The sequence below is a fragment of the Lissotriton vulgaris genome, unplaced genomic scaffold, assembly GCF_964263255.1.
Source record: "Lissotriton vulgaris unplaced genomic scaffold, aLisVul1.2 SCAFFOLD_8857, whole genome shotgun sequence".
Taxonomy (NCBI): Eukaryota; Metazoa; Chordata; class Amphibia; order Caudata; family Salamandridae; genus Lissotriton; species Lissotriton vulgaris.
Window position 1 is genome coordinate 1 of NW_028242804.1, and position 26,655 is coordinate 26,655.

The following is a 26,655-nucleotide window of genomic DNA, read 5'->3' on the forward strand; positions in this document are numbered from 1 at the left end:
TCCTAGGGCTCAGCAGATATGATGTTGGTGGTTACCCCTGTGTCTATCAGGGCAGTGGTGAATTGGTCTCTGACAAGTATCTGGCATTGTTGCAGGTGACATGAGGTTTGAGCAGTGGTGCCAATGGTGAAGATGGAATGGATGGTATATTCTTCACTTTCATCGTCATCCATATCACTGCCTCTCTCTCTCACTTTTGGGAGATTATTGATGCTGGTTCGCTGCCCGAGTGACAGACTCTCAATAAGTTTTTGAGTTTGCCACACCCTACACATATTTTTCCTCTGCTGGGCATTCAGACGGGTGATGGCTGCCTCCCCCATAGTATCCGCATGTTCCTGATTTGGTGCCATCTCTCCTACCTTGTTTCACCAAGGGGTTTGCAGTGAGAGCATTGACCAGTTCTGTCTTCACTGGGGTCTGTAAAGCCACTTTCATGTGGGTTGCTCTGGCTCTGGAAAGTTCCTTGGTCCTGCCAGCCTAAGAATGTCTACTGGGGTTTTCTGGACGTATCTAGTACCTGCTCGCAAAACTTTGCAGAGGCACACCCTGGATGTTCTGCCTCTAATTTCCTCATTTTCATTGTTAAACCCACATGTGCTGGAAAGTTCCTTTAGGCGCATGTGGAAAACATCAAGGGACTCCTCAGCCTGCTGCCTTGCTTGATGAAACACAAACCTCTCATAGTCCTGGTTCGCCATTGGCTCAAAATGCGTAGTGAGGGCCGCTATGAGGGTGAGGTGTGTCTTGGGAATCCCTTCATTAATGGACTGAGATATTCTATAAATGTCTCTTCCCGCTAAATGAAGAATCATGGCTCTCTTTTGTGCATTATCCACTTTGGTGGCTTCAAAGAAAAGCAGTACTCTCTCAGCCTATTCCTTCCACTTTGGAGCTTGCGCTGATGGGGCGCCTTCCACTGTGAACGGCTCTACGGGTGGTATGCTCGCCATGGTGTTGGTATGAATGGGGTGTCACCTGTATTGACTATTTCCTTGTCACCCTTTTATTTGACTTGTTCTTTTTTGTTTGTTGGTATCCAGTAAGCAGCATCAGCTGTCTTCAAAAACATACACTGATCACCACAGGCAGCTCCGCACTGCAATGGACTGCTAGCCAGCACACCCAGCCATTAGCACTTTGGCCTCACAGAACTTCTACCCGGCCACGGGTGTTTCACTTATTTATTTTCCTTTGATGCAGTGTGAATGCTGCCACATTCCAGAGCAGGTCTGCCACATTCACACTTGTAGGCCAGCAGAGGGCACTTCTCCTCACCGTTTCGGCCGACGAAATCCACACAGCACTCACCACAGTAGTGGACACCTTTCGGCCGAGATAGTGAGCCCGGAACCGGAGGCTCTGCCCTCCCTGCAGGGCCGGACCGGCCAGCCAGGCAAGCGGGCAATTCCCCAGGAGGTTGGAGCTCCAGGAGGCTGATTGACACTTGGAGGTCGGATTCAGCCTCCAGGAATCGTGGTGCTCATTACCGATCCCGGACGCAACTTGAAAGAGTTGCTTTTATTCTAGCTCACAATAGGACGTCTGCCCATACGGGCTGAATTTACATTTTTTGCCAGGACTGTTTTAAGCTTCCAGTCCGGCCCTGTCTTGCTGTATTTCCAATCCGGGCCCTCCGACAGCAGAGTAGCAGAGGCGTAACACAGGCCCCCACATCCCCCGCGGTGCGGAGGGCCCCCTCAGCACAGCACTCGGACTGCAGAGCTCCTGATTGAGCCCGGAGGGGGCCCCTTCACGTCCCTTGCATGGAGGCCCCCTCGAGTTTCGTTACGCCAGTGCAGGGCAGTGTATGCTGGGATGCTCGGAGCAGCACCGGGCATGTGGCACAAGCACAGTATACTTCTTAACTATGTACGCAGCTGGCACATGGTCCTGGAGGCGGCGAGGAGACACCAGTTTGTCGCCAATGTTGTGTCGTGGTGTTGCGGCACCAATTAACAAGACACTGCAGTGCATGGGAAGGTGAGTGAAAAGGGCTCTTGCGGCACAGAACAAAATACTTAGACACTAAAGGATGCAGTATGTACTTCCCCGGCCCGAGTATGTCCTCTGACCTCACACCCGGATGGGGTCATATTTATTAACTGCGCATCACGTGGTGCGGAGCAAACCAACAATCATGAAAGCTCACATAATACACCTCCTTTCGGAGCATAGTTCACAGACCCTCAATGCTACGGTTGCGTCACAGGCCTGACACTACACCCATGCCGCCACGGAGCGCGCTCACCTGCCACCCATGACACCATTATGCGTGCTCACCTGCCACCCATTACAAGATGGCACACGCTTACCTGCCACCCAGGTCTCAGCTTTACACCTGACTAGCAGCTGCAGACACCCAGGACAAGCTGTGTGCCCCTGACTGGAGCCCCTGCAGGTATCTCACTCACCAGTCCGTATCCAGCATCTTCACTTGAAGCAAGGACGAGGGAGGCCCCTCAGGGATGTGTTAGAGGTGGCAGCTTCTGCCACTGGCTCCTCTCGGTTCCCTCTAATGCCGCCTTAGTGAAGCCCGGTGCACCCCTTTTTTTTTAGCACCAAGAAACCGACCGGTGTACGTGCGCTCTAAAAATATTTTTAACATAACATAACACAGGGGTTGTAAAGGCAGCAGAAGGAACTGAAAGAGCCCTTTAAAGGGGCTGACCTGTGAACGATGTCACAAATGTCACATGATGTCTTCAAACAAAGGGGTATTTTAGAACCCTTGTTTTTGGTGACTGTTGATGATTTAAGATTGGGTAAGGATGGGCTTTTTTTAAAACTTTTTACTACATATCCCCCTTTAACTTTTTTTTTTTAACTTCACACTCAGGACCTTTTCTCTCAGCAGCAAATAAGAAACTGTTGAAGTGAGAAACGGAGGAAAAGTGGTTAACCTTGTGATGTCACGGGGGGTTGAAAGATGTATGACATCGCTTCTGATACCCCCCTAGCAAACAGGTGGATCTCAGTCAGGTTTTTAAGTGGGATGAAAAAACTGGAGGGTCTCTCAAAGAGGCGTGGCCAATGTAATTAAGGGCAGGGCTTATAACACAAACTAAAAGTCTGTTCTTAGCATAGTGTGCCGCCCGACTTGACTTTTGCTGTTTCTGTCATTGCATCCAGATATATGATAAAACAAGTAACATCATAACTACAACAAATCAGGACTATTGGCTTCGTCAATGGTTGTTAGTTGCATAAGATAAATTAGCAGCATCTATGGCTTGGATATAATATTGAAAAAACTTCCACTTAACCCCTCCCTTGCTCATGACGAGCTCAGCTCGTCATGGCCGTTAGAACGCTCACACGCGGGGATAATTCCCCTGCTGTGCTGAACGTTCTAAGGAAACAGGTGTGGCCATGACGAGCTCAGCTCGTCATGAGCACACGAGAACCGTGGCTCATGACGAGCTGAGCTTGTCATGAGCACCGAGGCGCTGTGCGCGCCTCCCCGCCCCCCAGCACAGCAGGAGAATAACACCCGCGGCCAACGGATTATTATGCAATTTGCAGTGTTCGCTATTCAATAGGGACTCTCACTCGCAACAGCGCTCAGAGTCTTTTGTTTTAAAAATCAGACGCATGGGAGATGTCAGAAGCAAGGATTTCCCTTCGCCTACAACGCTCACTTGGCATTAGGTCATGCCGTAACTTCTCCACTTGTGAGAAGTGAGCAGTGTGAGCAGCACACATCGATGTGCCTGCTGTCACTGCAGTGGAATGAAACAGACCGTCTGTGCCAGGGCACAAAACAGAGCCCGATAGAGACCCGTTTCGAGATTCCATTTAAAAAACTGCCGGTGCTCAGACCCAGTGAGACCCTGCCCACTTAAAGCCCTGATCTCAGTGTTCAATTTGTAAAATAATAAGTGCCAGGGCTCTTGCCAGGCCACTACCCCTTGCAACACCCATTGCCCCTGCCAGTGCTGCCAATGACAGTACCAGAACAGATACTAACCATCAAACTCCTGCAAGTGTTGCAATTCAGACTATTACACTACCCCAAAGCTAAAAGAATAGCTTGGGTGGCAGTCAATAGTAATTTTAATGTGTTTTGAATTAATAAGCAACTGTTATTGTATTGTTGTCTAAACTAGACAAATGTTGCCACCATGTGGTGCACTGTCATAAGTGCCAGTGCTAACAATTACGTGCTGGTGCCAAGCATTGGAAACCACTGGTTCAAATTAAGCACTGGTGAATCTTCAGGAAGATTGTGCAAACCTTTGTCTTGCTGCCCATTTATATAAACAGGAGCCACAATGTCTGCCCATGCAGTGCTCACATTTGGGGACTTCAGCATGCTCATTGCCGCTCTGATCCCAACAGATTGCAGAAACAACAAGTTATATACAGCCACAAGAGGGGCCTTTTCAGAGCCCTTGGAAACATAATATGTTATATTTTTGGCCCTTTAGCACCTGCAGCAATACATTTTTAGGCCATTTGTTGCAATAGAGCATTTTATTGTGGCCTCGCATTGTGGTGCTGTAAGGCTTCATCCTACAGCTGCATTAATGTAGCAACAGATCAGCTCGCGCATCAGAGAAAGAGTTATGGAGGCATTGACTTCCTAGCGATGACATCCAACAGGCCAGGACATACCAACCAATTTGGCCACTATCTCCTTTCAAAACACAAAGGGCCAGATGTAGGAACCCTAATACCGGACGGTAACGGCCGAAATTACTGAATTTCGCCGTTACCGACCGGTATTAGGCATTTACGATGTAGGTGGCTACATTTCAGATTCGGTAATTTACCGAATCGGTATTTAAGAATTCGGTAAATTACCGAATTCTTAAATACCGATTCGGTAAATTATCGAATCTGAAATGTAGGAAGCACTCAAGTGAGTGCTTTTCACCTGTAAGAATTCGTTATTTACCACCAACTACAAGTTGGTGGTAAATTACGAAAACCCTAAAAAAAGCTATTTTTTGCATTTAATAACAGTGCCATGTGGCAGACATACATGCCCTTATGGCATGTATGTGTGCCACATGTGCACCCATGCACTATTCAGGGGTGCAACAGGGTGTCAAAGTGACACCCTGCCACCCTTGAATGTTTCCCCCCTTTTACCGAATCAGTAAATACCGATTCGGTAATTCCCATTCATTCCTATGGGCCTACAGGCCCATAGGAATGAATGGGAATTACCGAATCAGTAAATACCGATTCGGTAATTCCCATACATTCCTATGGGCCTACAGGCCCAAAGGAATGAATGGGAATTACCGAATCGGTATTTACCGATTCGGTAAATACCAAATCCTACCGATTCGGTAATACTTACCGAGTAATTACCTACATAGCATTTACAGATTCTAAAATACTGAATCGATAAAATTTGGTATTTTAGATTCGGTAAATGTCTACATCTAGCCCAAAATGTTTAATACTTAGAAGATGCCTTCGAACCTTAAGCACCATTTCCCTCCCACTACTACGGGTGGGCAAACCATCTGGCACATAGACGTAAGCTCTCCACTCGATGGAGAGCTGAGAGGCGCAGAGCTGCTAGGTGGCGACCATTTCAGGCAGCATGGCTGACACCACCAACAAATGAGGCTCCACATTCCAATGCCAGGGACTCGGTGGTCCACTCTGGGGGAATGGTCATGCTAAACAGGGCCTGCATTTCGAAACCAAGTGGAACTGGTCCACATTGGTCACCAGTGTTGGTAGGCCACATAGACTGCTCAAATAGTCACCCAACATGGCATGGCAATACAATGCAATATCATTGACCATAAGTGGTGAGATGGCTGGATAGCCGTTATTGATTTGGATTCAAGCCACATTTTCAGGCATTGCGATGAATTGCTAATAAAGGCGGGCATTCCACTGAAGGATCAAGCCACGCTCGAGCGGAACGCTATCCCTGGCTCAACTGAGACACCGGTCGCAAAAAAAGAGCTGAGCCTTCATGTAGATTCTCCCACCGACCCTCTTACCTCCGTCACCAAGCCCCCCCCCTGCCACTTTTGCAGGACAAGAGGGGCTGCCCAGAGATGTGCTGTGTTCATTTTGCAGATGGCTTGATGGTGAAGCCCATGCAGAGTGCTAAGAAAGTGTTCGGAGAGAGATATTATGCGAATGATTTTTCTCTGAGCACTTTGACAGCATTCTACAGGGTTATGATTGTCATCTCATCTGAAATGCCAATTCCAACCCAGGTGGTAAATGAATAATGAAAAAAGCCCTCACAGTGTGGACTCTTTGTGAAAGTCTGGCAGCAGCTGACCTCTGCACTTCACTTGTGTCATGCAAACTTTGTGGGTTTATCACAGACCCTGGGGTTGTTAATATGTGTAATCACCTTTCCTGAAGGTGTTCAGACTCTTCTGAATTTAGGACCAAATGTACAATTTTAGGGTTTGCAATTTCCTAATGTAAGAAAACCTACAATTCTTAAATAGCAATTTTTAGTGAGTCACAAGTCAACATACCTGATGAATATTAACAAGGTTGGTTGTAGTTAGAGACCCACTAGGAATCGCAGCCATCACAGAGATGGTGGCCTGCGGGGTCAGCAGACCACCATGTCTTTGATTACTTTTAAATAAATAAATCTTTTTTTTTTTCTAAATGCAGCCCGTTTTCCTTAAAGGATTATGGGATGTGTTTCAAAAACAGAAAAGGAATTATTTAAGTTTCATTTCTTAAGAGCAGACAGTAGCACGTTGGACCACTGCCTGCTCCTAAATTCTTTTTTAACATTCTCCAAGGGGAAGGGGTCCCTTAGGGAACCCTCCATTTGTGAGTGGGTTACCATCTCCTTCGAGGTGTTGAATATTAATGTTTTGTGACCACAATCCGGTTGCAAAACATTAATACATCCCGTTCAGATTTGGTATTTGGAAGGTACGTCCTAAACATGCTGCTTCCTAATACCGAATCGGTATGTAGTCGTTATTTTCCAATTGTGATTCAGTAACGAGTTACTCTGCTGTGTAGCTATTTAATAATAAATCCACTCAACATACTGGCTATCTACAGAGTTTATTGATACACTTGGCTTTCCTGTCTCTAATTGCAGCCCAGCCCAGCTGACAAGCAGGGTCTCTTGAAGATCTGTATGGACATGTGGACGCCGGAGGGACATGCTGGGTGTCATGCGAGTCTCCAGGGACCGGGGCGTGGGATCAGGGAAAGGTTGCCGCTCAGGGCTGACTTTGCGCCTGCCCGAGGCCACGCAGTGGCCATCAGGAGGGCGGGCTCCTAGTCACGGAGGGCTGTCCCGCCCCCGCATGACGCGGTAGTTCCTCTCCTGAGGCAGTCTCCCCTGGTTGGTGGAGACTGGTAGTGATGCACGTCCGGGGAGTCGCCGTGAGATTAGGACGTCGGGTCCCTGGTTTGTCGCGTGCACGTGGTGAGTGGCGGGGTCGGTGTTGTAAGCTCTTTGGTTTCATGTCGGCCGTGTCGTGCTTCACTTAGCTTGGGGGCATTTGGGGCCCGTCCGGTTTCTCGCATTCTGGGGAGCATAGTGAGTGTGTGGCAGAGGGAACGGAGAAATTTGTTAGGGGCATGTGCCCCCGGCGGTTGCAGAGAAGTATGGTACTCTGGTTTGAGCGGCGGTCTTCGAAACAGAGAATGGCCCGGTCCGGGGTTTAAGTAGCGGCGTGGCAGGGATAATTCTCACATTGGCGCCTGCTTCATGATTGTTATAGGGAAACTGCGAAATGGCACTGTGGGGTACTATGCGTCCTAAAGCCTTGTAAGAATTGGCCACGTGGAGTACCCTCGGAGGTCCGTTTTGCGAACGAGATGTAAATCTACTTTACAAGCATATTTGATTGAGTGATCTCGTGAGTTATGCCCCAGTGTGAGCGTCATTCGTTAAGTGTGCGCCTTTATGTGTTGCTGTGCGCAGATGGAACTGTATTGTTTGGTGGGCACGACGGGGCGAGTTGGGGGTTAGAGTACTGCTCTTTTGTGCAGCAGCGATTACAGTGGCCTTGTGCGCGGGGATTTTCTCACGTTTTTCTCCCCCCCCCCATCGGGCTCGGTAAAGCATGCAGTAGTTTTGAGACCAAGTGGCATAGCACAATAGAGAAGCGGGTCATCCCCGAAGACTGAGGTCATGGGTTCGAGCCCAGACTCACACTAGAGAGAAAAATAGGTAGTTAAGGATATAAAAATAATTTGAACGTGCTGCGATTATCACTTTGGATACACTGGCCTTATAGGAAGTGTGACACAGGCAATTATGAATCCGACCACGGAAGCCTTTGTCCGCTTGTCAGAACCGCCCTGAAATGTTCCATTAGCAAGAGGCGCATACTTTCGGCTTGCTTGTTATATCTGCCTGCAATTGCTTTGTGGGCAAGGGCTCGATCCTGCACTGATTGTATTAATTGCCTGAATGGAGCCACGCAACCTGGAAATTAATCCATTCGTTCTGCTGGTTACGCATTCCTGGCTTATATGAAACGCGTAACTTTACTTAGGCTCTGCATGCGCGGAATACATCGCTTCCGGTTTCCAGCACATCATTTTAGGTTGTAAGGGAGTGCACTAGGCCTTGCTTCAGGGCTTTCTGTGGCTTTTCGTGAAGGGAGCGTGTGTTATGCTCGAGATGAACTGGAGTATTTCGAGCACTACAAGATGGCTTTCGGTATTCTTCATTGCACTCATTATTTCCTGCAAAGTCACGTTGCTTTCTTGCCTTCAATTGAGATTCCTCAAATCTGTCCCCCCCCCCCCCCCCCCCCCCCCCATCCTCGCTGGTCGGGAGGAGCCTGGATCGTTTCTGTGGGTTGTACCTCGAGGCACTATAGGATGGCCTACTCAGGTTACACGTGGCATTGTAATCTTGGCGCGATGGGTAAGCTTAGTTCGCGCGCAAGCTGCGTGATGGTGTCCATATTTACTAATGGTGTTAGGTTCGTCAGGACATTGTATCTCGATGCACAATCATGTGACTTATGTCCCCGCTCATGGCTCCGTAGACTTCAGCGCGAGAGGTAAGCTGTTCAAGCGCGTACTTTGGGTTACCAGTGTCATTAATTAATATGGTGAAGAGTAATTGCACGCCATTTTATCTGAGGCCCGTGGCGCGGGTGTTAGGGCAGCTTTGCAATCGTGTTCAGGTCCTCGGGCAGATTCGTTGCGAGGTGCGTTCTGCGTTCGATTCTAGCTTTCTCTGCAGCTGTAAATGTAAATGTATTTGAATTGCTGTAGGCGATGGGCTCGGCAGCGTGACTGAGCATTCCTTGTTGCAGCAACTTAAGGTGATGCGTTGGCGGGTACCATTAAAAGCACATTCCTGCGACGCAGCTCAGGTCGCATAAAACAAGAGTCCTATGATGAGGCCTACTGCACATTTTCTGAGTCGGGTTTGCGGTTCGAATGTCGGCTCTGTCGCAGCACCGCATGTCTTAGATCGCCCGTTGTGCACCGTTTCACAGTCGTGCATTATGTGTATACTTCGTACTGTGTTATGTGTTGTAGCCCGGGGATACTTTGGGGCACGTGAAACTTGCATGCGGGGAGCATGTAACCCCGGTGGTCGGTTGTTTTCAGCGAGTGGCTTGGCTCGACCTGGTCCGCTTCCTGCCTGACATGTCGGGGTATTTAGGAATGTTCTGGCTGCACATAGCGCTCATTGGCAAGCGAGGGGGGGGTATGCATGTGAATGGTTGACATACTCTTGGAGTTGTGATGCGGTTTACGGCTGCACTGTAAATTAGTAAAGCTACCAAGGCAGTATCTAAACAGTCATGGTGCATAATTGCTATTTCTTATCACGTGCATCCAAAATCTTAAGACTAGGAAATAGTCGGTCCATGTATGTCATTCCATGTATGTACCCTTGTGAATTTTGTTATCACGTATTTCACAGAAATGTTGCCAGTTACAAGTAGCGCTGCTTCCAGAAACTTAGACCTGATTAAGTGATTGTCTCCATACCTAGTTTCTTAGAGAATCCTTGTCGTCGGTGCAAGGTCTTGGCGCCCTCCCGGATTCTTGAAAATACTACATTACTTCATTTGTACAAGAACTACACTGGCGTTTGACGAGTATTGGGGGGAAGATTAGCGACACCGCAGCAGTGTGCAAGAGTCTGCCAGCACTAGGGGTAGTGTGCTTCTTTTCAACTACACATACCCCTTCTAGGGACAGGAACACACGGATGCCAGGTTTTGCTAGAAAAAGCTGCCCAGGGAATGCTCGGTGATGGGAGCGATCTGCCCACCCTGTATTCTGCTCCCGGCATAAGTCTCCCTGGTTCTGAGTTCGCACCTACAGTAGCGCCCAAATGTTACCATAACAGGCTATGACAAGCTCTCACAGAGGGCCTAATTAGATATATCACACAACCCTATTAATGTAAGAAGGCAGCTTATAGTGGATATGTGGCCAGTTTGTCAGTACAACTCGCTGTAGCTAAAACCTACATGCTCTTTGCTTGTATCCATTCAATTGAAGTTGCTCAAAGCTGTATTGTGTGGTGGTGACTACTAAAAAGTATTTTGTTGTGTTATATCTTTTGTCCAAAATAGTCTCTTTTCGCATACATCGCTGTGGATGTTTCAGGTCTTTCCTAGGCAGCACTTGCGCCCGTTTTCTGCCCATCTTTCTTTTAGTTGGATCGTGCATTTAGGGGTTTTTAGCATGAGTTGCCGTAGAGGTCCAAACTGGACCTGCACATTGTACTAGTTATTGAGTTTTAATGACTGATTTCGCACATTTGTAAATTTTGCTGGTGGTAAGTGACACTGGTCGTAATATCGTATAGGTATCGGGTTTGTATAGCTTGATGTTATAGCTAAACCATACTCTAATGTAGCCATGTACTCGCTGCCATGCTTTAGACCAGCAGTGTAGGTAGTCATCTACCCAGTAGATACCCAGTAGAGTGGGTACCTACTGGGGTATTGCTGCTCACGGCATAAGACCCCGGTGCCAGTGTTCGCAGTATCAGTAGAGTCCAACTGGTTCCCTAACAGGCAACGATAAGTTCTTGCTGAGGTCCAATCTCATGTATCACGCAAACCAATTATTTGATAGAAAGGGAATTATAGTGGATAAGTGGCCTGTTCAACATTAGGATCTTCCTGTGGTTACACCTACCCTGTTCAGTACTCGAATCCAGTCAGTGAGTTATGCTAAGCTATATGGTTTGCTGGCATTTGGTGTGTGTCTACCAAAAATTTGTTGTCGGGTGTGTTGCAGCACCGTCCAATATAGTCTTTTATTTCGCATATTACTTACCTTTCTTCCTTGTGATTAGCAAATTTGAAGTTATGTTTCCTGCAGATCAACAGTTGGTTAGACTTTGTTTTATTCATGCAGTGTATAGGCCTCGGTCCCTCCTGGGCAGCACTGGCGCTGGCTCTTCGAGGCATGATGCAGGCACGTTAAGGGCGTGATGCCCCGCCCGCTTTCTGTCCTCTTTGCATTGGATCTTTCTTTTGGGTTTTTAGCATGAGTTGCAGTAGAGACCCAAGTTTGACCTGCTCATTCGTACTAGCAATAGAGGTTTAATGACTGCTTTTGCCCCTTGTAAATTCTTGAAATGGTAGTGACACTGGTCTCAATTATAGCCCTGGTACTCCATTATCAAGCTAGAGTGGCTATATGCCTTGTCCCGCCACAGGTTCGCACCAGCTGGGCCCGCTGTGTCGAGCTGGGGCCAGACCTGTTTCCCTGAGTTACTTTACGTGTTAGCTTGTGGGTCGTTACAAGTGGAAAAGGGTCCGGTAGGCATGCTGCAAGAGTATATTATGTGCAGATGGTGGGGTGTTAAGGGTGTAGTGCACACTTTTAGTAGTGGCCCAAGCCAGAGAGCAGGCAACTTGCTGCGTATATGGGGTGGGGGGAAGTCTTTCACCCCATCTGCACTCCTGGGAAGGAACCCTGGAGCCGGGGGAAGTTTACCCTACAATGGGGCTCCTTCCAGTCCAGGGTAGGGGCTGGTATTTCAGGGAAAAGTGACATTGCTGTAGTGATCATGGCTGCAATTTCTTCATCCTATCACCTTCCTGGGGCCCATATTCCTCCTCTTAACAATGCCTATGACACTCTCATTGCCCTATTAGACAGGCATCACGCACCCTAACCTGGCGATTCCTGCTCAAAGTAAACAAGGCAAAACGCAGCTATGGGTGGTGCTGCACCTCGGCCCATGTTACGTAAGTAACCTGTCGTCTGGGCTACGCACGACTACTTTGATTGGATAGTTCTGCCATGTATCTGACGCGCAGGTATGCTCCAAAGAAAATCCAGTATCTTTTTATGTATTATTATTTTCAAAGCACTTAAGTTACCTTGACCCCATTTACCACAGAGAGGTCTTCATCCTAATAGTTAGGCACAACGGCTGATCTCCTTTAGGCCTTTTCTAACATGCGTTGAAGTGCTGGACATAGACATTCATATGTCACATCAAAAAACAAAAAGACTGGATATGCCACTTACATATTCCCAGACGTTGTCAGCTATGTATAGGTCCTCGTAATTACTCCAGTAAGTTAAACAGGAGGCTTGCTATTATTTGAATACTGGGGGTTTAATTGTGGGACAGCCCAGGCTAAGTATTGAGTTACACCTGAGAATTCTGAATGGACCTACATGTGTTGCATTACTAACTAGGGTAATCATATATGCTTAGAACCCTGGGAGTTATAGTACCCCCTATTATTGGGCAGGCAAAGGGGGTACAGCACAAGTGATTGTGCCAGGCTCGTCGGCAAACTTGCCACCCTGTGCGGGGTTCAATAGGTTTAGCACGCAGTGCACACCAGACTCCCAAGTACAAGAACAAACGTTCGTAGGCTATGTTTGCACCGGTGCAAGTGTTAAGAGAAGCACGTGAAAAATAGCAAACAGTGCGTTACGAGAAGTGGTGTGGTTGTGCAACAAAGAGTACCAACACAGGTACATAGAGAGCACTGCAATAATGGCAACCACTTTAAACTGAGAAATTCGACCTGTGCACCCTTGATAACGGCACATGTGTTGCTCTTCCATGAATGGGAGGGTCATACGTTTTAGCATTCCCCCCCCTCCGTTTGTTCTCCTACCTTCTTTTTCCTAGGCTCTGGTTCCCACCGGCAGCTCACTTGGGGTCTGCAGCCTCAGTGTAACACTCAATTCAGGTATACAGAGAACAACTGTGGCTTCCACAGCCCGAGCACGGATTGCCAATAAGCGAGGGAGGTGCGCCCGAGAAGTCTTTTAGGAATTAATGCATTAACTAGGGGGGGCAAGTGTCTCGGCTGTCCCCGTGGTTTTCAGTTTGTCTCTTGCAAGACCACTTCGCTAGTCACTCCAATATATGCATTTGCGTACTGCAATAGACTTCTGTATCCTGTGGGGATTAGTTGCTGAAGCGTAATCTGACAGTTGATTGGTTGTGACAGCGCTTGTTTATTCGGGAGAGATTCTCTGCAGGGGGGCCCTTCCAATCTCCTGGTCTCTTGCCTGGGATAGTCTTCCCTATTGGGGTAGAGGGATTGTTCCCGGATGGTTATGCCTACTGGTGTCGGAGTGGCTGGTATTTATCCATGCATGCCCCTGCGCGGGTCAGCCGAGGGGGCTCTCTGTTGCAGGCGCTGCGGTCCCCGGGAGGTGGTCATAGTCGGCTTTCAGTCTAGCTAATTTAACGGTACTATGTCTCTAAGCCGCTTCCAGCCAAAAAACCTAAGAGGGCAGGGGATGCCGGCTGTTTGGCCTGTGGACCCGGATTATCGCTTAACTGGGACTCGTCCTAGTTCTATAGTATGTGCGGTGCCCTCCTATTCCCTCCTGTCAGTAAGCACTCTTACTCTCCCTGCTGGATTATGAAGACAGTGATCAGATGTATCAGTGGCTCCTTGGCGCAGTTTTCTGACGCTCAGGGGGAAGGAATATGTTGGTGTCCCAGCGGCTATCGCGGGACAGCCTATTTCATGTTACCTAGGGCCTCGGTAGTAGGGGCCCCTTCCTATCCCTTTTGTTTCCCTGAGGGGTTGTAGGACAGGTTTATTGGTGCCTGGTGGTGGCACCCCACGCCTATGGGCGTTGCCTTGTTCCTCCTCTGTCTGGAGGTAGCAATTCTAGGTGTAGGTTGCAGGTAAAGAGCAGTAATTTTGGTGGGGGGCCCGTGCGGCAGCGGGAACCACCTCACGGGCTGTGGCGGAGTTACTGGGCGATCCGGAAGAAGAGAGGTGCAAACGCTGGACGTCAGCGGGCACATAGGGGTGCCAGAGCATAACCTCAGAGCCTAACCTGTAACCTCATGGGAGGTGCAGGAATCCGTGTCGGCGCCCCAGTAGTCCTTCGGGCGGTTGTGGGCCTGCGCAACCGGGGGTTTGCCTAGTCACGCCCCGCAATGGGCGTGTCATTATAATTATGGTAATTGTACAACTGTTGGGTGGTTCGCCACTGTGTTGTTTGGCTCAACAGGCGGGCAGGTGGCGAGAATGCGGCCTGCCCTAGGATCGCCCGTAAGCTAACCCACCGTCATTACATATGTTGTATGTAATAAACCTGCAGCAATTTTTACCCAAACCTAATACTTGTGTCTTTGTGTTATTTGCGGGTTTGGGCATGTGGGGCGGGGGTTCATGTGGCCCTGATGTGACTATGCGCCTGCCCGAGGCCACGCAGTGGCCATCAGGAGGGCGGGCTCCTAGTCACGGAGGGCTGTCCCGCCCCCGCATGACGCGGTAGTTCCTCTCCTGAGGCAGTCTCCCCTGGTTGGTGGAGACTGGTAGTGATGCACGTCCGGGGCGGTGGGGAGGAGCCGTCTGGAGTACATCAGACCCCTGCCCTGTTGGGGAGGCCTCTTTGCCGCCCCGGACGTCGCAGTTCCATGTTGGGACACTCTTTTCCCGCCCTTCCTTGAACCCAGAGTGTCGGCTTGAGGGGGCTCCGGGGGGAGCTTTTAATATGTTTCTTTTTCGTTGCAGGCGGAGTTACTGGGCGATCCGGAAGAAGAGAGGTGCAAACGCTGGACGTCAGCGGGCACATAGGGGTGCCAGAGCATAACCTCAGAGCCTAACCTGTAACCTCATGGGAGGTGCAGGAATCCGTGTCGGCGCCCCAGTAGTCCTTCGGGCGGTTGTGGGCCTGCGCAACCGGGGGTTTGCCTAGTCACGCCCCGCAATGGGCGTGTCATTATAATTATGGTAATTGTACAACAGTTGGGTGGTTCGCCACTGTGTTGTTTGGCTCAACAGGCGGGCAGGTGGCGAGAATGCGGCCTGCCCTAGGATCGCCCGTAAGCTAACCCACCGTCATTACATATGTTGTATGTAATAAACCTGCAGCAATTTTTACCCAAACCTAATACTTGTGTCTTTGTGTTATTTGCGGGTTTGGGCATGTGGGGCGGGGGTTCATGTGGCCCTGATGTGACTATCCACCATACCTTTCGGGTCCGAGGCGACTCAGGGGAGTACTGGGGAAGCATGTCGAGGATAAAGCAAGTGCTGTTACTCACGATGGCTACGGCGGAGGAGCATCGCCCCCTCCTCCTCTGCCAGCAGCCTCAAAACTTCGAAAAATAACACGATAATAAAATGGATTTATAATTGTTTTCTTTCCCGGGCCGAGTCTTGGGGTCGGGGCCTTATCAGTGACACGCTGCAGGAGGAGTGGTGCACACTGCTGTCAGTGTGAATGTCGGTTTTGCCGGCCGTCTTAGGACAGCCTACCCGACATACGCACTGAAATGTCTCCACCCCGAGCTGTGTTGCTGGGTTGGAGACAGCAGGCAAAGTCTGTGATGGCAGAGTTTTTGGCTTTATTTAGCAGTGATATAGATCATTATTCTTGCTCGCATCTAGTATAGGTATTCTTAGCCTGTGTTGGCTCTTTTAAGCCCTTTTTCCAGACCTAGAAGAGGATAGCTGCTTAATATGCCTTTATTCTTGACTTTAACCTGTCTATTGCCTATTGGCTTTGACATATTAGACATATTGGTATGGTTTATGTAGGTATTCTGACAGAGCTAAGGAGCATTTCACCCCTTTTAGGCCTAAAGCTAGAGAGACTCCATCTTGATGGAAGCAGAGAGGCTTTTTAGGGCAAAAGCAATGTTTATAGTTATAACTGTTGTTCGCCCTAAGCGGACCGGAGAGAACCGGCCAGAGCTGAATCTAATCAGGAATTGTTCCCGGGCTCAGGTCTCTAGACGAAACAAGCAGACTGGTCACTGTGGGAGCGTCTAGCGCAAGGAGCCTGGTGCATGGGATTGGTGGGAAGAAGCTGCTGGCTGGAACTTTCCATGAGGAAACAGCATTCTATATTTGTGAAGTGCAGAGGCGGAGTCAGTCAGTCAAGCAGGAAGCAGTCGAGGAGAGAGTCAAGCAGGAAGCAGTCGAGGAGAGAGTCAAGCAGAGGGGAGTCGAGGAGAGAGTCGAGGAGAGAGTCGAGCAGTGGAGTGGAGTTGGCAGAGAGAGAGAGAGAGGGTTCAATCTGGAGAAGAGCTGAGTTGAATAGTGAGCTGGAACTGAAGGAAGCAGTCAGAAGCAGTTGCTTATCAGGAGGAGGTGTGAATAGCTGGAGTCTGAAGTAATGCCTTTTAGAAGAGATAGAGGAGAGCTCGTGGATTAACCTATGGGAGCAGATGGAAGTGGACATTGGCGCAGAGACAGAGTGAATAAGATAGTGGAATGAACGGTGATCAGAGCGGCAGGAACCATTAAGATTGAAGACGCAAGGTGGAGAGACAGTTCGTGTGGGGGAGAGGAGTCCAGAGACAGAGTGATCAGCGCAGAGGTGTACCCAAGAGTGCAGGAGAGAGAGAGAGCATGAGATGAGCCAAGGCACAGACGAGAGAGGAACCCAGATGACAGCTAGAACAAGACTTCACACTAATCAGGTGATATTGTTTTCATCACATTAGCTACACTTAATCTTTTCCCTTTCAGCGGAGTGTTCCTGTTATGTGTAATCCTTCTCTTTTAAGTGGTGTGTTCTACCTATAGCCTTTGTTAGATTTGTATAAATGTTTATATTACTAAAATAAAAGATCCCCAGTTTATAACAAACTGGTGTGTAGCCCCTATTCTTGTTCACTAAAGGTAAACATAGCTCCTAGGTGAGCACTAGATATGTGAATGGATGAGTAATCCCAATCAGGTAGGTGGTGATCACATAAATAGGGAGTGAGTGAACCTTTGATGCCAAGAGCAGAGAGTACACTATACAATCCGGACCCATATTCAAAGTTATTATTGTAGTTTCATCCCGAGTAGACAGCTGAGATAATATCCCAATATATATATATATATGTATAGGTGTTCATAGGAATGTGGTCGTCGTTGATATGCGGCGTTAATGAGAGCGTCGGGAAGGAGACCGGCGTGTAAATCCACCAGATTGTGGCTTAAAATAAGTGAGAGCGTCAGGAAGGACACTGACGTGGAGTTTCGCAGGATCGCGAACAATTTGGAAAAGGGAGCATTGGGTTCTGCAGGCCCGTGTGTAGACGCACCAGATTGTGTGTCAGATCTGCCCTAGGGTAGAACGGTCTGGGTCAGGGTGGCCGCGAGACCAACTGATGTGAATAAGTGTGGTGTAGGGTATGGATATCCCTAGTAATCAGTGAGTATTCTTAGTATCCCTATAGATTTAGTGGTGTTCTTAATAATATGAGCTTGTATATTGCGAGTTCCCTATCCTCAGGTAGGTACCAGGTGCCTGGATATAGAGGAGTCCTGAGGACGGAAGGTGAGTACGTTTTGGCTGGGTCACAGGGGCCCCTGGGGGCTGATCCCACCTAAACAGAAAATCCAGCCATTACAAAGTCTCCCCGTCTCTCTGGGAGCGCAGATCCAGGGTGCTCAGGTAGGGTGACCAGGCGTCCCCGTTTTGCCAGGACGGTCCCTGTTTTTAACCAGCTGTCCCAGCAAATTTCAAGAAATTAACACATGTCCCCGTTTTTGAAATGGATCGACTGAAAACGGTGGGAGGTGTTTTTTATGTTTTACAAAGCAGGGATACTTAGTAGTTGTTTCAAGAAAGCAATTTAATTACCAGGCAAGCTACTGGGCTTAAAAATGGCATTTTATGTGTGTTCTTACTGCCTGTTCTGTAATTCTCTGCTGAGGAGCGCTCTCATCACTTGAAGTAAAATTGTAGTCCTTCTTCAATGTTTGTGAAATATCCCGGTTTTTGGCTTTAAAATTCTGGTCACCCTACGCTCAGGCCAATCCTGATGCTGCTCCCATGCATGAGAGTATCGTCTGGATTAGTCGCAGGGGAGTCTGGGAGCCTGTGCCCGCAGTGGACTGGAGCCAGAGAGGAGCAGAAGAGCAGCGAAGAGGCGGCTGACTGGCAGGTCATTTTGTTGTTGTTTTTGGTTTGTATTTCGTCGTCCCTCCCCCCACCCCGCCACTCTGAGCTGACAACAGCCGCTACTGCTTACTTACTGAAGTGAGTAAAGGGATTTGAGTCTCATTTTCCTACTAATCGATTGAAAGGACGTCACACAGAGCAGGTAGGATTTAAGCAACTGTAAAACAATCCATTAGTGAAGTTTAGGCGGCAAGATTTCAAAAGCTGGTAGGTTGATTAAGGGTCTTGACCTAGGGTCTTATCAAGCTTATAATATTATTGGAGCAAAGAGACCGGGCTGGACAACATTTCAATTCTCCTTTCTTAAGACACTATAGAAATCAATCGCTTTATGAGTGACGAAGAGCACCATACATTGTATTCTGTACCTGAGGGGCAGCAGCTATGCCTGCCTCATAAACCACACATCACCCCATACGACTATTACAGCACTTAATGTAACCTCCAAGAAGCACACAGCACAGAGGCCAACACCTTGAAGGGGGGGGGGGGGAAATCCAACATTAGGTCCTGGGAATCTGTCCTAGTGAACTGACCAACTCCCAGCTGAACTCAATGAAACCCATGAGCTCAGTGAAACACAAGGAACACCCGCAGCAGCAGCAAAGTACACTAACTCCTGGCAACAGCAATCTCAGTCCCCTATCTGTATGCTTTACAGGTAGGTTTGTTTAGCATAGCAAGCTCCACACAAGCAGAGATGATAGTCTACTATCCAGAGCCTTTGTGTCACCCTTCAACACAGACAGCCCACAGTGCCAAGAAGCCATACTAATGATAGATGCGCTATAAAAATGCAAAGAATATGAGCTTCTCAGTCGGCACTTGTAGTATGACCCCCCCCCCCCCATTGTCTGCATTATTAACCACTCTCAACGCGGTGTTTCCATGAGCCTGCGTGTCATTTATCTAATAGGTGGGGGTGCACCCGCTACTGAGGGGCTGTTAAAAGTCCATTCTGGAACCAATACCAGCCCCAGTCACCAGCACGTTGCACTGATTTCAAACAGAGGAGCACTCTTTGGAGATTTCCTTTGATTATGTAAAGCGCTTAATTTCTCTCTAAGTTTGCCTCAAAGCAAGCTGTCTGCATCACAGTGCTTTTTTAGGTTTTGCCTAGCCAATGCTTAAGAAGTAAGCATTTGCTAGAAAAAACCTGATGAGTATAGTATAGGGGTTGGAATACGCCCCCGTCATCCATTGGTTAGCTCCATAAATGGAGGCTAGCCATTGGAAGACTGGCCTGTCCGTCAATGCAGGACCAGATTCGGGGGCGTTCCCGAGAATTTTTGGCTTTTGGCGACGTCAGCCGAAAGCCAGTTCTCGGGAACGCCCCCGAGTCTGTTCCGGCATTGACGGCACCCGCCCTCAATACAGTTGCCCCGTCCCTTGCCAATTTTTTTGAGCCCCCTGGCAGGTGCCCACCCTGCCAGGGACATTGCCGCCTTTGAGCGAGTGCCACTTTATATTTTAATTGAAGCCGGTGCCCACCCGGCATTGCCCCGTGTTTACACCGCCGCCGGAGATTAGGAGGCGCTGTCCGGCCTCCCGACCCCAGGGCCGCGCTGCGATTGGCCGCGGCCCGGAAGTCAGGCAGGCCGGGGGCGGGACAAGCGGAAGTGCCGGAGAAGAAGAGCTCCAGCGAGGGGAGCCTAAAATGTCGTCCAGTGGCACTATAAGTAACTATTACGTGGACTCCCTGATGGGGCACGAAAGCGAGGAGGTCTACGGGGCCCGCTGCGTCCAGGTGGGGCACGGCGCGGCCTCCAGGGCCCCGGGTGGCACCGAGGCGTCCGACTTCTCCGCCTGCAGTTTTGTGCCCAAGTCCGCAGTCTTCCCGGCTGCCTGGTCTGCGGTGCACTCACAGCCACCTACTGCCGCCGTCAGCGGTCTACATGGCCCAGCCAGCGCCCAGCGGTGGGCGCTATGCGGTGCGACCCTGGCTGGAACCGCTCTCCACCTCCTCCGCGCAGCCTTCCCTGCCTTCCACCACCCGTACGCGGGCGTCAAGCCCGAAAGCATACCCGCCAAGAAGAGCGAGTGCTCATCCTTCGAGCCCCAGACGAGGCTGGCCCTGGCCGAGTTCCCCTGCCCGGCCCTGGACGACGAGCAGCCCCCGACGGCCGAGGAGGAGTCCCCCAGCAGCTGTCCCGGAGCCGGGCAGCGCCGGCAGCGGCGTCCCGCTCAAGGAGGAAAAGCAGCCGCCGCAGCAACTTGACTCAAGTAAGTGCCCGAGAAGGCAGAGGGAAGAGTGGGAATAACTTCCTGATTTACTGCGGAAACTGCGCGCCTCAGAGTGGGCAAAACAGAGAGTTTTACTAACCTATAAAGCCGTCTAGACGCCTACCATAGAGCCCGCAGCACCGGGCTGCTATAAACCAGTTATATGACTGACAGAAGCGCCTTCTGCCGTGAGGCGTCCGCGGAGCAGCAAACAAGCCGCCCGCACAACCCCCCCCTTTATGATAATTCCTGAAAAGCTGCGAATGCTGAGGGTACCCACAGTGCACATGAGCTTATTAATCTTTCACTCCCATCCCCCACTCTTTTGCTTCCCAGATAACCCAGCAGCGAACTGGATCCACGCGCGCTCGACTCGCAAAAAACGGTGCCCCTACACCAAGTACCAGACCCTGGAGCTGGAGAAGGAGTTCCTGTTCAACATGTACCTGACCCGGGACCGGCGCTACGAGGTGGCCCGCATCCTGAACCTGACGGAGCGTCAGGTCAAGATCTGGTTCCAGAACCGGCGCATGAAGATGAACAAGATGAACAAGGAGAAGGGCAGCAAGGAGCACTAGCGAGGACGCCCGGACTGCCCTGCTCGCTCCCCCGAACTGCCAAATACTTGTCATCCTTGTCTTTTCATGGTAGTAGGCCGTTTTCACGTTTTTGATATTTCCGTATGCATTGCTTGGATATATGTATATATTTATGTTGTTTGTTTTTCCTTCCGTTTATCAGAGTAAAGTAATGTGAATATACGCCCAGTTCGGCAGCTATTTAAAGTGTCTTAAGTCTCTAACTTTCAGAAAATCAAGTGCTACAAGGATGGTCTATGTACATAAATACGTATATATTTTCCTTGCCCCGGTAAAGGCTGTAGGGCTGTAAGAGATATGTTATTTAACGGCTTTGAGTAATTGGATTTTTATTCGTCTCATATCAAGAGGTAGTTCAGAGGTGGGTTCGGTCTTTTCTGTTTGTTGCGGGTGTCTTGTTCGGGGGTCAGCTCGCTCCCCTCAGAAGTCTCTCCTCGATGTACTGGGCTCAGTTTCCTGTTCGTGAGTGCAGTGCCGTGCTTTACGACGGGCCTTGTACTCGGCGGTGAAGAGATCCAGCGAGTCTGGGACTAGAGAATCTTCAGGTTCCAGGAAAAGGGACAGTTGCCAATTCCAAAGAGAGAACAGTGGTCTAGTGCTCAAAATATAGTGGGTTTTGAACGGTGGACGGGACACATACGTGCTTTTTAGAGCCGAGAGGTGTATAACGCTTAAACAATATTTAACTGGGATCGCTGTAAATTATTTGTTTTGATGAGGTGCTAATATAAGAACACGTATTGAACTACAATTGTACAGTTTAGTGGTTCGCTTTCAGCAGAAATTATTCATAAAACGTGATGTACTGAAGGGCTGTTAAACGAGCATTTTGTTATTAGTTTATGAAAACATCAATGTGTTAAAGATGGCGGAGACTGCGGTGTAGGAAGGTACATCCTGACTATGGTTGCCCCCAACTTTTTGCCCTGTGTTTTAGCTGGTTTTTGACATAGTCGACCTGGGGCCCTGCCAATCAGGACCCCAGGCCTACTGCTCTCTCTGTAAAATGGATTCCATGTACCCTAGGTGCATTTACCAATTGGTACTGGGCCACCTTATCAGACCCCGTAACGCAGGGCATCGGTGTACCCAGGGCCGCCAGGGGCTGAAGCATGTATTATGACACCCCTGGCTGGCCTCCTAAATTTGACACAACTGGCTGCACGACAGCTGGGGCGAAGGCGTGTAACCCCCCTTCGCTTTAGGTATAGTAGCTCTATATCTAACCATACAATGGACACCCGAGTTCCTATCAGTCACTCCTATGGCAGGCCTTAACGATCCTGAAGGCAGAGTGCGTGGGCTCGTGTGAGCTAGGTTCAGGCCCGAGCCGAGCCCGGTTGCAGCTTGCGGAATCAAGACCCAATAGCTGTTCCATGATAACGCGTACCATATCGGTAACTCCGGTGTCGCGTTATCAAGGCATGTCGAGTAAGGTGTCATACGAATCGGGGTGCTGCCCTCTCACCAATTCTGGCGATGAGGTTAGCATCCCACCCTTCTAGAGGGACACGACATGTACGTAACTGTGAACCCCGGTTAAAGTTAACTGAAGCCTCAGCTCCACAAAATGGATGCTGCCACCACAGACACAAGTCTGGCCTCCTGCTGCTGGGAGTCCTTCCAGCGAGGAGCGCTCGGACAAAGGGTTTCCTGTCGAGGGCGGTGTTCGCACCGTCCCAGACAGGGTTTGTGTATTCTGGGTAGGTAGGGCTTTGGCGAGAAGGTGACTGCGGAGTGGCACCCCGGTGCTCACTACGCATCTGCCGGTTAGAACCAGTTCCAGGGGCGACAGCCCTGGCCTGGGGAAAGTCCGGCAGGGGAGAGGGGTGTAACTACCCCACTTCCTGGTCCCACCCTTAGGGCAGGACCTAGTCATGTACCCACCCCTTTCTTTAGAATAAAGACCGGAGCGGGGACCCTTCCAAATTAGATCATCTTTGATTCAAGAACTACTTTCTACGAAAGGACATTCAAGACTCTTCTCAAGATTTCTCCCTTGTGACTAAGGAGTAGTCACCCTGCATCAGCGGGCACCAACTAAGAACTCTGCGGGTTGCTGTAAGTCCTTCCTCAAGGAATCCGACGGCCCAGCTCGACGAGAACCGGCTTCCCTGGCACCTCTGACCTCTAACCACGTCATCAGCTCAGCTGTGATCTGTGGGTGCGACGAGACCTCGAGGGACCGGCCATCATCAGAACCTGCACGCTCTTAAAACCAGCACGACCATCGAGGTAACTCTCTGGTGAGTGCTCTGGGGTCCGAGAAGCCCCGACCCTGAGCCGCTCCAGCACCGAAGTGCAGTCTCCCAGCATCTCCACGATCTGCGTGGGGCCCTTCTGCTCGCTGCTCAGCACGTTGTCTGGTCACTAGCCGCTGGCTTGTGCCCTTCTGTGACGACATCCGAGAATCATCACTGCTGGTCTGGTTGCTCCAGACTGGCCCTTGCTTCCATCTTTGCGAGAAGCACCCCGGACCCTCCTGGTCCACTCAAGACGCCATCTTAGGCCCACCACGTGGCCCTGAGATCTGCCAAGGCTTGTTGCCCCATCCTGGGCCCAGCGACGCCGACAGCATCATCCTTCGTGGGACAGCTCGCACCTCCACCGTGGTCGCCGACAACGCCTCCTGGTCCGTGAGACTGCAGAGCCTAGCGTCGCCCACTCACCTGGTCGAGGTGACGGCCAACCGGTGCCTTCCTGGTACCCTCTGACTACTGGCTAGTAGTACGAACTTGGTCCCCTCTGCTTTCAGGTTTCATCAATCTCCGATCCAGGCTTGGATCTCTACGAACTATTCAGCACTGGTCGCCGGCCAGCAACTCCTTTTCTTCCGGCTCCTGGCTCGTCAGCGAAGACCCCGACGCCTGTAAGACTTGTGCAGCCGCAGCCCTCGTGGCTAGGTAACTCGGCATTTCGGTGCCTGCATAGCCTCCTTACTCTAGGGTCCTGAGTCCCTCGCTTCCGACTTGCCTTATCGGGTCCGCCCGAGACCTTAATCTTTCCGTGTCCTCGGACACTTGTTTTAATTGTGCACTTGAAGTATTTGCTAAAGAGATTTGGTTTGTGCTTAGTACCCTGTCCTCATAAAGAGTACAGGGCTGTTGTGATTCTTAATAAATATACTGTTTATTTTCATAACACTTGTGTGGTGTCCTTTCACTGGGTGTTCAAGGGGTACATGTGTGGTAAACAGCTGGCTTAACGCGCCCTCTCGAGTCTTTAGCCTTAGACTGCTCGTATCCACGCTACTAGAATAGCTGGTCTAAAGGTTGACTTACAACCAAACACCATAAGGGTCGTTGGAACGATACATAGCGGTCGCTAGAATAGCGAACGTTGCATATCGGGCCAACTTCTCACATTGGTGAGCAGCGGTTGGGATTTGAGCTTGCTGTTGTTTTACCACACGTATCCTAAGAATATCTTGTTGAAAGATCGCACAAGTACTGTTAGTACATATAACTAAAAGCTTAGAATACTCTGAGTTCTACTGAACCAGCTGTTGTAGCTCCTCAAGGCTTAGCACACCTTGGCTACAACTCTTAGCAAGGGTACAGTAGGTAAACACGTAGTGTAGGTAGGTGCATCACTTACACCACACTAGAAACAGTATGTCGGACAAAGGAGGAAACTCTGGGTCTCCCCTCGTGTCAGTTGACCCTCCACAGGTCATCCCTTCAGGATATACTGTGCTGAGCTTCAAGGAGTTAAGACGACTGTGTCACTCCAGGAAGATTCAGCAGGGGTCTAACCCCACAACGTCCTTTCTGATTGGTCTCTTGGAGACTTATGATGCCAGAAGAGCTGGGAAACTTCGTAGCTCTTCTAATCCAGAAGGAGACATGCCTCCCCTCGAGGGAACCCGAGACGATCCTGACCTCATCCACCTCGCAACTGAGAACGAAGATGTGGAGGAGGATGAGGATGAGGATCTCTCTGGGGATGAGGCAGATAAGGGACAGGTAGAAGTCGTCAGACTAAGCAGGTCCAACTTAAGCAAACATGATAGCGGTACTGGGGGACCCCTGGGGCCACTATCAGGTCAGCTTAACATTGGGAATGGACGAGCCCGATCTCTGTCAAGAGACTCTGGCAGATCCCTTCAAACCAATGGCTCTCACAACTCTTCTCAAAGAGGGATGACGTCCCCTCAGAGGAGAGTGTACGAAGCTAAGGAAAGGGCAGCTAATCTGAGGATCGAAAGGGAAGAACTTGCCCTGGCCAAAGAAAGGCTTGCCTTTGCTAGAGAGCAACAGTTAAGTGGGGCAGTCCCCACTGGTGGCAGCAATGTACCTAGTAATAGGGAAAAGAGTTTCGATACGAAACACCTTGGTAAGATAGTGCCCCCCTTTAAACAAGGGGACGACATCCACAAATGGATTACTGCTTTGGAGAGGGCCTGCACTGTGCAGGGTGTTCCCCAGAGTCAGTGGGCAGCTATCTTGTGGCTCTCCTTTGAAGGAAAAGGAAGAGACAAGCTCCTCACCACAAGGGTGGAGGATGCTAACGATTACCAAGTCTTGAAAAATACACTCGTTGAAGGGTTCGGCCTAACCACTGAGCAGTACAGGGTGCTGTTCAGGGATACCCAGAAAACGCAGTCTCAAGATTGGTCTGACTTTGTTGATTGTGCCACTAAGGCTTTTGAAGGCTGGCTACTGGGTAGTAAGGTTACTGATTTTAAAGGATTGTATAATCTAATTATAAGGGAGCAAATCTTAAATAATTGTCAGAACCAGTTATTACACCAGCACCTGGTAGACTCTGATCTGACCTCTCCACAGGAATTGGGTAAGAGGGCAGACAAATGGGTCAGAACCAGGGTTAGGCCTAAAAACCAGGGTGGTGACCAGAAAAAGGAATCGACCAAGCCTCAAGAGAAGGGTGGGGATAAATCCACAGAGAAGACTTCCCAAGGGCCCCAAAATTCCAACAAGGGTGGTGGGTCCCAGAACACTCCTTCAGAACAGAAGAAACCTTATTGCCATACCTGTAAACAGGTGGGCCATTACAAAAGTGATGCCAAGTGCCCTAAAAACAGCAATAAGGAAAACATACCCCCAAGTAACACTCCCAGACCTCCTGTTACCACTAGTGGTAATCCCCCAGGTGGTGGGAGTGCCCCCAAGAATGTGGTGGGCATTACTTTGGGCCAGCAGGAGGACTATGGCCTAGCCAGGTTCCCTGACCACACTCTTGTCTGTGAGACTGGCATGGGGTTTGCCAACTTCACTACTGGACCCCACATTTTGGGCAAGTATAGACAAGAAGTTTTAGTGAATGGTCAGAAAGTTGAGGCATTCAGAGACACAGGGGCCAGCCTCACCATGGTGAGTGACCATCTGGTCCCCTCTGCTCAACTGACCCCTGGTTTTACTTATCAGGTGACGGACATTCATGGAAGGAAGAGAAGGCATCCCATGGCAGTAGTCAAGCTCAGCTGGGGTAATGTCACAGGGCCCATGAGAGTGGCGGTGACAGATAACCTACCTGTAGATTGCTTACTGGGGAATGACCTGGA

The 26,655-nt window shown here is 49.8% G+C and overlaps 1 pseudogene; it reads left to right on the forward strand.

Moving 5' to 3' along the window:
- The first annotated feature begins 19,966 nt into the window (after nt 1-19,966).
- LOC147668833 (homeobox protein Hox-D9a-like) lies at nt 19,967-21,110 on the forward strand (annotated as a pseudogene).
- The last annotated feature ends 5,545 nt before the right edge of the window (nt 21,111-26,655 follow it).